We start from the raw sequence: 15116 nt of genomic DNA, 5'->3' as shown, positions 1-15116 counted from the left end.
TTGCCATTTGAGGTTCTCAGTGCTCATGAAACGTCTCCACCAAACACCGTCAATATAGGTCCATGTTTTGGTATAGCCCCCATATAACGGTACCTCCCGCTTTTCGGTATTTTGAGAATTTTAGCTACAGTTTTTAACCGAAATAGCTGTAATTTGACATTTGAAGTTCTCAGTGACATAGGTCCATGTATTAGTATGGCCCGATATAACGGTATGCTCCAATTTTTAACCGAACTAGCTGTAATGATCCATATTTTGAGAATTTTATCTATAATTTTGTCTATTCAAAAATAATCGTCAATATAGGTCCATGTTTTGGTATATCCCCCCATATAAATGTACCTCCCGATTTTCGGGGTCCATTCTTGAGGGTCTACATTGTTTTTGAGGAAACTACCCTCAATTTGACTCTTGAAGTTCCCTGCAGCTATAAAACTTTTCCGCCAAAAATTTAAAGATAAGTTGACTCTTTGATATAGCCCCGTAGGTGGTACCTTTCACCTAGCTGAACACATTTTTTTAGATTAGATTAGATAACACTGTGCAACAAAATGGAGGTGAAGGGCTTTCATCTCCAAAAGAATTATCTCTGCCCCAACATTTGTATTCACAGTGTAATTTAAGCAATAGTGGGAGGCAGTAGGAGTCTATCCATTTTCGAAAAGTTGTTCCACCTAAAATTTTGAAAAGACCCTAATTATTCCATTTTAATTAAGACTTTTTTTATGGTGGAGGGTATAAAAAGTTCAACCCGGCCGAACTTAACGACTTTTTACTTGTTTTATATCATTTCATATTTCATGGATTGCATTCCACGCCATTTATATTTCAAAGTTGGCATCATTAATTTGCGATTTGGCAAAAATAAAAATTGATAAGTACCTTATTAGGCAGATTAGTGAAATGATAACACATGACATAATGTGGGTTTTAAGCAAGCAGACTGAAACTCGGTAAAGAGCAAAAATTATAGGCCTTTTGTGGCTAGAACGATTCAGCTATCTTGGGTATTTCGTTGATTTAAATCGATCGTCCATATTCATTCAATTGCCCTTGGCTGTTGGGAAAATCCCATAACATTTCGTCATAACGGCACACACACCCAATATTGAGATAATGCACACAAACAACATCCTCAATCCGCAGTGTCATAGGTTATCGTTATCACTACTGCTGCTGCAACAATGAACACAAACAAACAGACACCCAATTATGGAAATAATTTAAATTTGTTTAAATTTGTATATTGGTCTATACAAACACACACACACACATAACGACTGCCCGCCGGGAGGGAGTAAACAGCAATAGTCTAATGGGAACGGCAGAGCAGATATGCTACTACATCGGAAATAAGGGGAAAAACAAAAGGTCATACAGCCGCATGAATGACCGACCGCAAACAGCATGCCACGGAACAGCATGTGCCATTCATTTCGAATTCAGTGGTTATGCAGGGACGTATAATAAAAACATTGTGAACGACTAATGTGATTGACCAAACCTGGCCTTTGAGTCATGATGTTTTTAAATCAAAAGAATGCTAAAAATTGAATGACTATCAGTATTTTCTAGGAGAATATTGGGCTTCTGTAACATCTTGAGCTTTAACAAAATAAAACTCATTAGCAGCTTTAGAATACACACAACTGACACAGATTTTCTGCTTGATTCATTTGGGAATGCCGCCGCCGCCCTTATCTCTGTGCTGTGATTTTTATTGTTGCCATTACAACCCGCATCACCATGGAATGGAATAAATCATTGTAGCCAAAGTTCCACAAACAGGTTTCTTTGTGCTTAATTTGCTCTCTTCATGTGTACTCATTAACGTCGTTGTTGTAAACTTGATAATGCATTTTTAATAATCCCAAAGAAAAAGAAGAAGACAAACCTTGATCTTAACCGAGTTTTTTGATTTGCAACCAGTTTTGTTTTGATTTTTTTCTTTGTGATTAAATGTAAGCCGATACTGACTTATCTTTTTGGCTGAACCATATTTGGCTAATGCATCAGAGGTGGGAGGGAGTCTTTTAGTAAACTGGGTCAGTGTGGTAGTTTTGAGTTGGCCGGCGGGAGTTGTAAGCTAATAAAAAACGGTTAACACAAATCTTCAATATGAAAATAAAAACATAATCTTTCGTTTTATGGTTTATTTTCGGAAATTTACAATCATGTTAAGGGGTAACTCGAGAATAGTATTACTAAGCTGAGGTCATATTTGGTTATTGTTAGCAGAGAGTAGGCTGCAAAATTGTTTATGCCTTATAATTGTGATTATGAATTATGTTGGACATTAACACTTCACTTAATACTTTAAAATATATTAGAAGTCCGCTTAACTTGCACGGTGCTTTTGAAGCAACATTAAATGGAAGGTGCTTACACCTGGGAAGTTTTTGCGGATTCTGAAACTACAATGTTTGGGAGGTACCCAAAGGAGTGGACCGATAGAGTACATATCAGTCCCTCATCAATGTCTCGTTTACTGTTTTCGAAAGTTATCGTGCGTGCAATTTTAGCGAAAAGTTTTGTGGGGTAGTTACCCGAGGGATTGGACCAATTTGAACCATCTTGGACCTTAAAAAAAGTTTGGACAAAATATTAAAAAGGTCAAATTTTTCACCCAATCGCTTGATCCTTTGTAAAGTTATCATGCGCTCCATCCAGCCAGATAGACGGAGGGGCATGGCCAAATTGTCTGAAACGGATTTCGTTTAGCATTATTATTGCACGAAGATGCACTGTACTGTGCACCAGAAACCGTGGTACGTGTCCTGCACACATAGGGTTCAATGCGTTATCTGAGTATCTTGGCTACGAATCAGACTGTGCTCTTCGGGGACCATCTACATCAGCGCGGCATTATAGCATGACAGTAAGCAACATAACACGACAGTGATCAACATAACACTACAGCGTTACTTATATTTAATTGATGTCCTCGAATCTCGAATTAGTTTGTACTCATTGATATAAAAAAAGTTATTTTTCTTATTCGGAGACCATCCACATCAGTGATCAACATTACATGAGAGTATTACTTATAATTGACGTCGTCGCACTATCTTGGACTCGTATCAGGTTATACTCATAATTATGACAGTTCTGCAACATAACATGACGGTTCATGTTGACTTGCCATCAGCTAATATGTCCTGAAAGGACCTCCGACTATACGGGCCCAACATCTAGAATTTCATTCGACCTGCCATCTACAAACTATCATCTGCTACTTAACTTAGGTCGATTCATACCCAAGCAGCTATAAATAGGTTTGAACCTATCATGTCCTACAGCAGCATTTTCCATAAGCACCAGAATCATACGAGCACAACTCAGAACTGACAACTCAATAAACCTCCACACGTATCAAGCCACGATAGTCCAGGGCCTTAAGGAAATGTGCCCCATATGCAGGTCATCCCACAGATTTGAGCCCAATGGATTTATGGAGGAATCCCTATCTAATACCTATCTGCAATCCCTTCAATTCCATAAACATCACCTATCAACCCATACTCACTTTTCTTGAATGACATCCACGAACACAGTTCATAATTATCGCCAGCACGCAATGACACAGAACTTCGAGAATGCGCTTAAAAAAGTTTAAACAAAATTTGCAATTTGCGAGAATAAAAAAGTGTAGCAGATGGTGTCAGTATGTGGAAGTTTGATGATCGGTTTTGTGCACATCTGGCTAATTCATGTTGTGAGAGGTGATACAGTATATATATCTTTTTTGAGTGTTTGGGCCAATTTCTCAGGAGGTACGGACTTGCCCAGACGACAAAATTTCTAAGCTCTGTGTGGGAGCTACCCGAAAGAGCGGTCCGATGCAGACAATATTCGAAATAATCCGAATCTGTAAGAAGTAATAAGGAATACAACGTTTGGACAAAATCGGTTTCTCCTTTTCGAATCATACGTACTACCCAGTTTAGTTGGTGCCGGCAGGCTTTTTTGGAGCTTTGGGTCATTATCTCAGAAAGTGTGGACTTGCCCCTGATCCAGGAACGAGTTGTTATACTCCGGTTACACTTAACCGGATTAACACAGCGGGTTTGGGTTTCAAATGTCAATTCCATAACGCAAACGTCAAATAAATCCTCATGAAATGGGTTAACCCGGCAAAAAACTCTAATGTAACCGTACTATTAAACTGTAATTTTTCCCAATTTTGAGTGAAAGGTACACGAAGGAGTATACCGATTTGGTCCATATTCAAACCTGAACTATGCCTGGAAGTAATATTACCACATGCAAAGTTATAGCACGAATTGGTACTTTCTTCGAGTGTTATAGTGCGCACCATTTTAGCGAACATGTTTGAGCTTTTGTGGGGGGAGCCGAGTGTCCCAATATGGTCAATCTTCCAACTTAAACTAAGTTTGCACAAAATATTACTATATCCAAAATTTGAACCACATCGGTTGATCCGTTCTAGAGTTGTGTGAGAGAGTGCGCCCACCAGCCAGCCAGATAGACGGACATGAATCAACTCTAAATTTTCTGAAACGGATTTCGTGTACACATACATACATGGGTGTAAAGCCATTAATTCGATGAGGCACAATTTTGGTCGTATCAAAGTGTATATAGCCTAAAGGCAGAGAATATAAAAATAATCCTTAACTTTTACTAAAATCAAAACTTATGTCATTAAAATAAGTTATTTGATATTAGGAACTTAACTGAAAACAACAACAAAATGTGATAATTTTCAAATATTAAAATAGATTTAATCCCATGGTTACAATCGCCAAAAAAACATTTCATTTTAAATTTAATCCCATCTTCAGGGTTAACATCTTTTATTTCCCAGTGTTTCAAATTACTAAATTTCCATTTTAATCCCATGGCCGTTCCAAATGTTGTAGTTGTAATGTTTTCGTTTTTCTTTCTTAGTCAAAATGATTTGCCTGTTTTTTCTACTTACAACCTTAATTATATCACCTGCCTAATCCCCTTCAGCGGCGGTTTGACGTTGCAATAGGAATAGCACCAATATAAAACCCCATTATTTACCTGTCAATAACTTTTTTCTATTGCTTCGTGAACAGGGCGTTATCTATCCATCTGCAGATTATCGTTTGTATGATTGGTTGTGTTGATATCTAACGCCAGCAGACCACTACTCACTCATTCAAATGACTGAGAGAAAAAAGAAAGGAGCATCAACAGCAGAAGCGCAGCAACCGAAATGATTGAAGAGCAAATGTTATTTTTCAATTTTGATGTATTTTCATTGTTAATAAAGCCAAACATTTACTATTGCCCATTGACCGACCGACCGATACAACCAGCAAGCAGAGGAAACTTGCCAATCAGTCAAAATTTATTTCACTGATGACGCCGCCGATGTTGAAGATGCCGGTGTTTAAATTATATTATTGGGAACATAAACAAGGTGATTGATGAGACCAACATTGGATATTATGTCTAAATAACAATAACTTTTTCATCAATGATCGAACGAATCTAAATGGACGAATGATTCAATGATCATTTCCATGGAGAGTTTCCCACAGCGATGGGTATTTGAAGGCAGGCCAAAAACTAAAAGTATCGAATTACAAATTAGTCTTAAAAACACAAAACGACAACAATTACTTGTTGAAAAATTTAAATTTAATTGAGAATGAGAATACCAATAAATATATTGAGGGAATGCAGCTTCTATTTCCAACCAACCAAGGAGCACTTTCGCTTTTATTTGTGTAGCCAAAAAGAAAAATTAATTAAAACAAATAAAACAACAATAGCAATAAACACGAAAATGGGTTGCAAGAAAAGCTGTGAAACAAATTAGAGAAATTATGTTTTGTCATTTTAATAATAAATAAACATATTGGAATTTTCCAAGCATGGTGTGAATGAGAAATATGTGTGTCACAGATCAATGAAATGGAAAGTGAATTGGATGTTTTTTTATTTTAATTGTTAATTGGCATGGAAACAGTTTTTGGAGCACTTAAATGTGTAGATGTTTTTTTTTCAATTATGGAATAAACCTAAACAACATAATGATTGAGCCAAAACAATATTGGCTGAACGGTCTTATCTTTGAACAGTTCTTGTTAAGGACCAATTTCTTTTTAAGTGTATTTTGAAATATACCGTCGAAATCGCTTATAACGTCGTCGTTTATAACGTCATATCGGTTATAACGACGATATCCAAAAGTCCCAAATCTCCGGGGCCCTTTATAGCCCTATCTCTTATAACGACATATCGGCTATAGCGACAAATTCCGTCGGTCCCTTGACTGTATTTATACCAGAGCTGTAATCGGCTATAATGGTTTTCAATAACTTTTTCAGGGTCGTACTTCGAAAGCCGATATTACAGCCGTATAGGAAATACGATGGATTGAGGAAGACGTCATCACAGCACCTATCATGTCTTATAGCTGTCGTTATATAAAGCAGGAGGTTAGTTTCGGATTTTTAGTTAGTCGCAAATTAAAACAAAAGCTAAAAAAGCTCCAGTTTGACCCGGTGGAAGAAAGTTATACTAAACTATCTGTGCGAATCATGTGTACTTGCGCAAGCAGGTAAAACAGTACTTGTTGTGTTTAAAAGAAAAAATCCTTCAAAGGCCAATCTGCGTGGACGGCAAATATCTATACAAGTATTCAAACTCAGCCTTTGTCTAGCACCACATCTAAATATGCCTGATGAGCTGACTTTGAACCTTGGTCCACTCCAACAAACAGACAATGTTGTCGAGGTCTTAGCGTTATAAGCCAGTGCCAATCTATCAAACTTCTGAACTGGAAGGCATTGCAATTCATTAAGAAAAAAGTCTTTGATTGTATATGTGTGTGTGTATTGAAGAAGGATACGAGGAAGACCAGAGACACTAGGTTAACTTCATAGTAAACAAGTAAAAAAGTATCAGTCGGCTTTGCCGACAGAGATATACCCTCAGCCTGTGTATATTGAAACAATTTTTTCTCAAAATACGTATGTATTTAGGGGGTTTTAAAAATGTTGGGCGTTTGAACAGACAAAAATGTTGATTAGGATTAAAGATCGAAAGTTTTGCGGAGGAGATACTAAAAGGAACGGATCGAATTGACCGTTATGGAAGTGGATCTCCAGCCGCAACATGTAGTGCCACAGGGGGTTTTTACACTTTTCGGGCTGTTTGCTCAAGATTTATGGACTTGCCCCTAAAAAAAATTTACCATCGTACATGAGGCAGCGAATGCAAGGTGCTTCAACAAAAATCAAAGTAATTCGATATCAGGTCTTAAAGTGAACTTATCCGAAATTTTGTATGGGAGGTACCGGATAGAGTGGACAAATATAGTCCATATTTGAACCTGATCTATATCGGGTAGATATATTAGGATGTGTAAAGTATAGACCAATTCTGCCACTCCCTTCAAGAGTTACCGTACGAACAGTTTTTCCGAACATTTTTGAACTTTTGTGGGGGAGGTACCTGAAGGAGTGGACCGATATGGCTTATCTTCAAACTAAAACTATGTTTGGACAAAATATTACTAAGACCATATTTTGGACCGAATCGGCAGATCCGTTCGAGAGTTATCGTGCGCTCCAACCACCTTACACGGTGTCATAGGGGTTTTTTTTGCAACTTTCATGCTATTTTCTCAGGAAGTATGGACTTGCGCCTGATGAAACTTGTACCGTCGTATGGATGGCAGTGAATACAAGTTGCTAAAACAAAAATCAAAGCGATTCGAGAGATGGCCCTAAACTGAATTTTTCCGAAATTTTGTGTGGGAGGTACCCGAAGGAGTGGGCCTATTGAGACCATATTGGAACCTCATATTACTCTGGTAGAAAGTTTACACTATACAAAGTATGGACCAAATCGGTCTCTCCCTTCAAGAGTTATCGTGCGCACAAACTTTCCGAACATTTTCGAACTTTTGTGGGGGAGGTACCGAAGGGAGTGGACCGATATAGCTCATCTTCGAACTTAAACTAAGTTTGGGCAAAATATTACGAAAGCCAAAATTTGAACAGAATCGGTTCATCCGTTCGAGAGTTATCGTGCGCTCCAGCCAGCGGGACAGACAGACAGACAGACAGACGGACGGACATGGCTAGATCGACTCCAAATTGTCTGAAACACATTTCGTCCAAACATACTTGGGGTCTAAAACCATTATTTCGATGAGGCACATTTTCATCGTATCAAAGTGTATATACCCTCCTTAGCCTAAAGGCTGAGGGTATAAAAAGGCTTCAAAAATACTTCACAACTGCAAATTTGCAATAAGTTTAGTATATATACAAGTTTTCAAACTCAGTCTTTGTCTCGCACCACATCTAAATATGCCTGATGAGCTGGCTTAAACCACCAGCGAAACGATCGTAGCATATTGGTTTGATGTGTGTGTACTTCGCTAGATATCACTTTTTCAATACAAAACTCCTTAGGTCATGATAAGTTCAATTAATTTAATTAAAGGTTAAATATCGACGTCGCACAATGGTTTGATTTTCCTGGCCAAAATCTCAATTTTTTGTAGTCACCGCATGTTAATTTCTATATTGAATCTAAGGAAGCCAAAATATGTGTGTAGAAAATACAATTTTCGCAATTTGTTTGAGAAAGAAATAACTATTTCTCGGATACTCTGACAGATATTGTGTTCATTATTATTATTATTTTTTTTTGTTAGGTAGGTAGAATTATTGCCTTCACGAAACGTTTAAACAAATAACCGTATCATTTACACAAAGTGAGATATTTCAAATGTTACATAATTTTTTACCAGGAAAAAACGATTCTAAAACACCGCATGACGGTTCTCGCAGATCAGGAAGACCAAGGCTCCTATGAAGTAAGCAAGTGGAAGACGAGATAAACAACTATGATATTCGAGGAACAACAAAAAGAACAGAGTGGACATCTATTCTTAGTTCGGCTTATACGATAAATGCTCTGTAGATGGCGACCTGTTTTTACAACATTTTTTTGGGATCAAGGCTGGATTTGTATGCCCTCAGCCGACTAACAATGGTGGTCACTTTGATACGATAAAAATTTGATAAACGCCACAAAAAATGGTTGCAAAAATTTACGAAAAAATTTTTTTCGAATATTTTTGTGGGTTTTTTTGCATTTTGTTATAGTATTGTCTTTTTTCTGTCCTTTCACGCTTACAAAGCTTCATTTGATCTATGCATTTCTACGCAATTGTCGTAAAACCCAAGCTATTCAAAAAATCGCCTTTTTTGTATTTTTCAACTTTTGATGAAAAAATTAAATGAGCGATAAAAATTCAATCATAAATGTTAGAATCATATAGAGTCAGGGATTTGTTAGGAATATAGTAGGACTAATTCTCAATCAAAAACAAAGGGATTGGCATATAAGGACACACCTATATTACCCTCCAAAGTTTTTGACACTTTTAAAAGAAGGCCCGATTGCAGGAAAACTATAAGTTTTAGAGAACAAGTTATTTCTCAAAAAATGCTTTCAAAAATATTTTCATAAACAATTTTAACTTTTCTCGCAAAAAAATCTCGGCGCTAAGTGGGTTTTTTTTAAAGGGGTAAAGCCTGGATTTTTAAGATTATCTTTGAGGGACTTCGCATTAATTGTGCTTTTTTAGCTATGGCAAGCTTGGCATTTTTGTCCCAACTAGTCCCGTCCCCTGGTACAAGCAGTAATTTTTTCAGTCAGTCATCCTAATAGGTCTAAAAGCATTAAACCTACATAAGTATTCAGTTTCCCCAAACTGCAATGTCCCCCAAGATACACTGACACATAATTGTCTAGCCAAGATTAGAATTTAACGCAGACAAATGATTTCAATGTGTAATTATTGGTTCAATGATTTTTGTGCGTAATTAGAAACCTATAATATATGTTTGAAAAATGATTATTTTTGACATTCAGACACAGTCAACAATTACATAATTTCAATTAAAACACACACACATACGAGGCAGCCAAAAACTTCTTTGAATGCTGGCATCTATTCTGTTGTTGTTCTGTTCTTGTTTTATCATCATTTAAAACAATGTAAAGTTCATAAAGTTCAATTTCAAAATTTCTTTCTTTTTATTCTTCGTTCATTGTGGAGCAGCAGTTCTATATAAATGTGAATGTCTGCCTGTCCCACCAAGCAGACTGACTTTCATTTTGTTTATTGTAAACGAAAAACGGTTAAATGTTATTGGTGTCAAATTTTCCAAAGGGTGGCACGCTGACAGCAAAAGAAGTATTAAAAGGGTGACGCATGTTCGTATATGCACATAAGACGTTGCCAAGAAAATTGTCATGTCAAGCAATTAATAAATTAGCCAGTATTTTTAACTTCGAGGAGCTCAATGATGGTTTACATCGTAGAAAAATTGGTACGTTGTGTGACCTGTGATCTATGAATATTTCCTATTCGCCAAGTTTGGACAATTTTATTGTCTGCAAATTGTCTTACATTTTTGAATTTAATTGCATGCATTCCATATGAAAGCACCAGTAACGTAGCATATATTTTAAATAAATATTTCTCCACTCTAGCCACGTCATTGAACTCCAATGAAAACTTAGACTGACCGCATTATTATAAATTCGTTACATCGTTCCATTTGTTCGTATTTATGAATATTGAATATCACGTCTGTCAATTCATCCTTTTTATTGCTTGGCATCCAGAGTTTGTTGTTGATTTAATAACTGTGTATTGTTGTCGACTTCAACGTTTTGTTCTTTAATTCTGAATTTTTCTCGCTGGTATCCGCATTGCTCAACACTTAAGTGAAGCTTAGTAATTTATTAAGTATTAAACGTTTGTCTGACATGATTTATGAAGTGTTTTATACTTTGACTTAATGAAGATTTGTTTGTTTTTTTTCTTTTTCTTCTGTAGTTTTTTTTGCAATTTAAACCATTTCCTTAGTGTGTGTAGTTGTTGGTGTAGAGTTGCACTGGCACTGCACTTAAGGAAAGTCTTAATTTACAATGCCTTCGATTAATGATGGTGCCTTTCAGTTTTGGCAAACACCAATGATTTGTCAGCATTGAACGAGCTTTGATGGTGGGTTTTATGCTAATACCTGTGAACATCGAAAAGGCGTTCTGTTGTCGTTTGAGTTTTCAGTCAACACACAGGGATTTACTGTTCTACAAATTTGGAAATTTTGTAAAATTATTGAAGAAAACGTTTTTGAAATCTTTCAATAAAAATGAGAAAATATATTTGATATTAATATAATTTTGACAAATTTTGAGATTATTTCTAATGAATCAAGATTTGCCTACTATAAGTTGTTTCCTAGTATAAAGAGATAAATCATGCATTCAGAATCTTTGTTAGAAATGGTATGTAATTCAATAAATTAGTTTTTTAATTATTCGTTATAAGGACGTTGTTCTGTTCATTATTTTCCATTGATGATCCGCATGCCCTTTAATTAGAATATTACATTAAATTATGTCTATTATTCTAAGGAAATCGAAGACCCTTTCGTACCACTGTTTGTGATGAATGTCGGGGACACACACATTGTGACATAAACACATAAACATGGATGTGTTCAATTTGGTAATAGTGCGATACCTAATCCCCTTCTAGGGCTTGGCAAACACGCACAAATCGCATATTTCTTCTCCTACAATATTTGCAGTGTGTGAACGAGTGGCATAGTGCAGAGCAAAGAACGGAGTATGTTATAACAATTTTAAGCCTAGATTCGCTTCGTTGTTTGTGACAGCAGTTTGTTAATTTGATAATGACTTTGTCGTCAATCTTTCCGTTTTAGGCCATACGAGTTATTTCCCATAAATGGAAGCGGTGTTGGGTTAAATGATGTCTATGACTTTAAGATTTTACTTAACCAGATCCTACTGTACTACCAAAATAAAATGCCTTCACGCACACATACTCGGCAGACGACATAAACTGTCATTTTGTGGTAAAAGAGGCGCAAAATAATCGAATAAATTTTAACATAAATTGTTCAATCGATAGTTTATGAGAGGCGGTTTGGTCGTCTTGCTGCCTTGCTTTGCGTACGGGACAATGTATTTAAATTTGCACAGGAATATGTGAAATATTGCTGTAAAATGTGGATATGTATGTGTGTGTGGATTAACAACTTGTGTCGTCTTTTATAGTGCATATAAATTGTAGGATTATTTGTATTATTTGATACTACCCTCCAAACATTTTCTATCGCTTGCTTGACGCAAAAGTCACTGGAAACGGATTGTTGTGTCTACTGCGACAGTCGCATTTGTTTCCGAAAAGACAAAAATGACTAAAGAAACTGTTCCACTTATGCGGTCCAAACTCTATTTTCGCTTCCGTCACTGTTGTATGTTTCTTATGCGATTCAGTTGGAGTGTCGGAAGCGGCGCACTTTGAGTGTGCATTAGGTACTCATGCAGGTACCGTTTACGAAACTTTCAGTAGTGACGGAACCGACAGAATTTGTAAAAGTCTATTTTTTTTATTGTTTATTCAAACATATTATTATTACTCATTTGAAATTAATGTTACTGCAGTTATAAAAGATGCATTTTATTATACAATTGATAAAAAAAAAAAACAATTTTTATAATACAATGCACCTTTATAACCGCATTAACATTGAATTCAAATGATTTAATTTTTTATAAAAGTTGTTAATATACAATAAAGAATCTAAACAGCTTTATTTTCATTTAAATTTTTGTATCAAGTTTGTTCCGATTGGTAACAGAACGTCACAAGAACTGAAGAAATCACGTCAATCAACTCATTTTTGATTCTACTTATTTGCTTTCATTACAATTCGCTTAACTGTTTGTAAGATAAATTGTTTTTGTAAATCTGCCACTATTGTTTTGAAAACATTACTCTCTATAATAGAGAGTAGTATCAATACTCCAGACTTTAAGCATTTGTTTTTGTACAACATAAAGTGTCGCTTTTTATAATACTGTAAGTCGCGCAGTTGTGACCACATACGTATAAAAAAGCGATAACAACATATTTGTTCTTGTAAATAGACAACATTCGCATTTTTAACTGAATGCAGGCACTTTACGGAGACGCATTTACGGAGAGAAGATATATTTAACTTCCTAATGTTTGGAGGGTATAACGGCGATAATTCTCTTTCTTGCGTGCACAGTCTGTGGGTGGGTGGTAACCACCAACGAAACTTTATATTTTATTTCTTTGCAGTTCTTGCCGTTTTGAGGTTAATGGGTTTAAAACAGCTGCGGCTGCTGCTTCTGCCGCTGTCATAGTTTTATAGGAGCCAGAAAACAAGACATAAAACATTATTCTTGTGAATGAATGAATTAAAATGAATGACAATGACATCACTTAACATGATTACAATTCATTTCTTTAAAATAGGACAAGAGTATAAAATTAATTCAACTAAGAGAGTAGTGAGTGAGTGATTGTGCGTTTTGTTGGCCTTTGCCGTTGTTCTAATGCCTTACAGATGGTTTCAAATGTGCAATATTGCAATTATTCATATGGGACAAAAATGACAGAGACATGTGTCATGAAATGATGAATGAATTGAAGTACAAAGTATTGAAGGAAACGAACATGGAGAGTAATATAAAGTGTTAAAATTTGCATAAACTAGAAAAGCCGAAAACTAAATATCTCCAACTTATATAAAATTCTGATAAAACCATAGATTTAAAATTGTTTTAAAAATCAAATGTTTTTTTTTAAATCAAATATTGTGTTTTACCCATTCGAAACTTAAAACCCCACATAACATGAATATGCTCAAACATGGACAATCTGTCCGCCCGTTATATGTAAGGGCTTATAAAGAAGCCCCTGTTGACCTGATCATGGCATCAAAATTATCCTAGAGGGAAAAAACTAGTCCCCACGAAATATATAATATAGACTTTGTAGGGACAAGAGCAGCAGCAGATTCAGAAATGTCGATGTCATGATCCTGTGACCGATTAATTCACAAGAAACCAATACGAAAATCGTATACATTGAAGGTGAGTATTTTGAGTCACTAACGCAGCACAATTGAGCATTTCATTAAGAAAGTAATCTTCAATTTGGAACACCACCTTGTTGTAGCCAAGGATCGCGTCGGATTGAACGTAGTGGAAAATGCACATACCTCCTACACAAAAATTATCGTATCTGTGGGACTGTTTTGACGCTTTGTTCAAATTAAAACATCTAATAAAAAATACTATATTTTCTTTTTTAAGTCGGTTGCACTACTTATTACATTCATTACATCGCTTCCGTTTGCACTTTTTATATCTTTAGGATATGGGTCTCATCAAAATAATGGTTTTAGACCCCAAGTATGTTTGAACGAAACCCTTTTCAGACAATTCGAAGTTTATTTAGTCTTGTCCATCTGACTGCCTGGTTGGCTGGATCGTTTCGCTTCCACCCCCACAAAAGTACACAATTGTTTGCTAAAATTCTGCGGATCAACTGATTTGATCCAAAATTTGTTTCTCTTAATATTTCTTTAAACATGTAAGAAAGGCGTTATGTTCGGCCGGGCCGAACTTGTTATACCCTTCAGCAAAAGCTGTATTGAAGTAAAATGGAATAATTAGTTTTCTTTCGTGAAGACTTAATACTAAATTTCAGCAATTTCGGTAAAACAATGTGAGGCACCGTTCTATGGGGGCTATTTCAAAACGTCGATCTATACCGACAAATATCTGACGGAAAGGTTTTAGAATCAAAGAAGACTAAATACCAAATTTCCTATATATCGGTAAGAGAATGTGGCTAAAACTTAAAAAATACCGAAAATCAAGAAGTACGCTTCTATGGGGATATAGGAAGACGTGGACCTATACTGATAATACTCTGTTGGAAAATTTTATAACTCTTGGAAGACTTAATAACGAATTTCAGCCATTTCGGTGGGATATTGACGTCACAATCTTCAGTATTACGAATATCGGGAGGTACCGTTCTAACGGGGCTATATCGAAACGTGGACCTATACCGACGAATTTTAGTCGGAAATGGGGCAATATGAAAGCGTGCACCTGTACAGACAAAATTATGGCGAACAGTTTTATATCACATTGAAGACTAGATACCAAATTTCAGAAATGTTGGTGGAATATTGAAGCCACAACCTTCAAAATATGGAAAATCGGGTGGTACC

The 15116-nt window shown here is 36.0% G+C and overlaps 1 protein-coding gene and 1 long non-coding RNA gene across 4 annotated transcripts in view; one reads left to right on the top strand and one right to left on the bottom strand.

Annotated features, from left to right (window-relative positions):
- The window catches only part of LOC141391988 (uncharacterized), a 281949-nt gene that overhangs the window by 143587 nt on the left and 123246 nt on the right, over positions 1 to 15116 (bottom strand). The window lies entirely within an intron of this gene.
- LOC141391989 (uncharacterized) overlaps positions 1 to 15116 on the top strand; it is a 265489-nt gene that overhangs the window by 167380 nt on the left and 82993 nt on the right. The gene's annotated exons all lie outside the window — the stretch shown is intronic.

This window comes from Musca autumnalis, unplaced genomic scaffold, assembly GCF_047663935.1.
Source record: "Musca autumnalis isolate F117 unplaced genomic scaffold, ASM4766393v1 scaffold_2, whole genome shotgun sequence".
Lineage (NCBI taxonomy): Eukaryota > Metazoa > Arthropoda > Insecta > Diptera > Muscidae > Musca > Musca autumnalis.
The sequence above is the reverse complement of the archived record's forward strand: the minus strand, read 5'-3'. Positions and strand labels throughout refer to the sequence as shown.